Below are 1,840 nucleotides of genomic sequence, written 5' to 3' on the forward strand. Positions count from 1 at the left end.
CATCACTATCTTTTCTTCCTACTCGCTCCAATGACCGTCTCGATGATGAAGTCCTCCTCCTCTCTACTTAGCCGGTATCCGGTGGTGCTAGAACCAACCTAGGACTAAGACATATGCTCCTGTACCTTGGCATGTAATTTCTCCTGTGATATATCAAAATAACCCAGGCAAGTCGACTTATTAATTATGCATTATTATGAAATTTAATATACAAATGAACTATTACTTATATCCAGATCCTTATTCTTCATTTTCTTCCCTTCATCGACGTAATTCGGGATCTAGGAAGTCAGAATACGATCTGAAAAATGTTCGAGATCTTCCCTTCCCTAGTTTATTCAAATATATCAGTAACCAATAACACATAAATTCTACTCAAATTGACAACTTAAAGGCTAATATATTACCTCAAGCTCTAATTGATGATAATGCTGGCTGAAGGACCTAGAGCCCCCCGTGATGCTCGTAACTGCGGGACGCGTTGCGGTTCCTCCTTGCTGTTTTAGCTTGAGTCTGCAAAATAATGTCCAGTCAAAATAATATAGAAATTCAAACAATAAATGAAAACATGTACTTCAATAATACTTGAATTTCATCGTATCATAGTAATCGCAAAGTGCAAAAAAATCTATACCATCTACGCGCTCATCAAGATGCCAAAAGCGCTCCCAATCATCTGTTATTTAAACAAAATATTTTTACTTCACTTTAAACCGTCATCTTTTGAACGATTGATTGATTTACGCAAAGTAGTAAGTCCATGCAGAAATGTTATCGTTAAGGAAAAAACATCACTTTAGCATATAAAGAAAAAAGAGATACAAATCAGTGTACTAAACATAATAATAAACTAATAATGATGAAAATCCAAATAAATGACTCACACATATATATCTCTAACAAGTCACTAGCGCATCAATCCATTGTGATTTCCACATTAAAAAACTATTGAAGAAATCATGTCTCCAGACTAAAGCGGCGAGGAAATTGTTGAAAGCATTGGCAAAGGCCCCGACAGGTACTCCGTTTTTCTATCAAATCACAGCCCTCCGATGAATATTAGGGATGAGGCTCTGTTCCCTGGTAGCACTGCGACCGCGCCTAGTAGGTCACTCGTTACCTAAGAAACAATGAATCGGGTGAAATATGAATCAATCCATATCGATAATAAAAATTAAAATAATAATCTATAAACTATAAAAATCTATTCATACCTTTAAGTTTGACGCATCTTCATCTTGCTTGTTCGTACCTATGCTTCGCGATAGGTCGTATAACATGATAAGAATCCCAATCCCCCTTCACCTTTGTCGGGTCGTGGACTCGTTGATCCGTATATGAATCTGGTGGTAGTGGCACAGCTTCTACAGCTATGCTATACGGCTCATATCTCCGCTCCTACAAAACATCTGCAAGCGGTGGCGACGATGATGACATCTCCGCGTCCTGTGTAAGAGCAGCCAGTGTCTCTGCGTCTTGTGTAGCATCTCCGCGTCCTGTCTCCTATGGCGACGCGTTCTATGTATCATCTCCGCGTCCTACGTAGGAAATATTAAAAAGTAATATTAGGCTCACATTAATAGTTTATAGAAATGTATAGATATAACAAATAAATATAAATACCTGACGAAGAGGCCTGTGCGTCACCTCCAGATTGTCTACCAAAAATTCTCTCAAGCGCTTTCTTACGTAATCCTTTTTTCATCTATACTTTAAAAACATAATGAGTATCCAAAAAACAAGCATATAATACAAATAATTAATAAAATAGCACATTACAACGGAATCGTGTGTACATGATGTCCAGTTAAACAGATAATGTAAAGGTAACACTATAATA

This window comes from Asparagus officinalis, chromosome 6 (assembly GCF_001876935.1).
Source record: "Asparagus officinalis chromosome 6, Aspof.V1, whole genome shotgun sequence".
NCBI lineage: Eukaryota > Viridiplantae > Streptophyta > Magnoliopsida > Asparagales > Asparagaceae > Asparagus > Asparagus officinalis.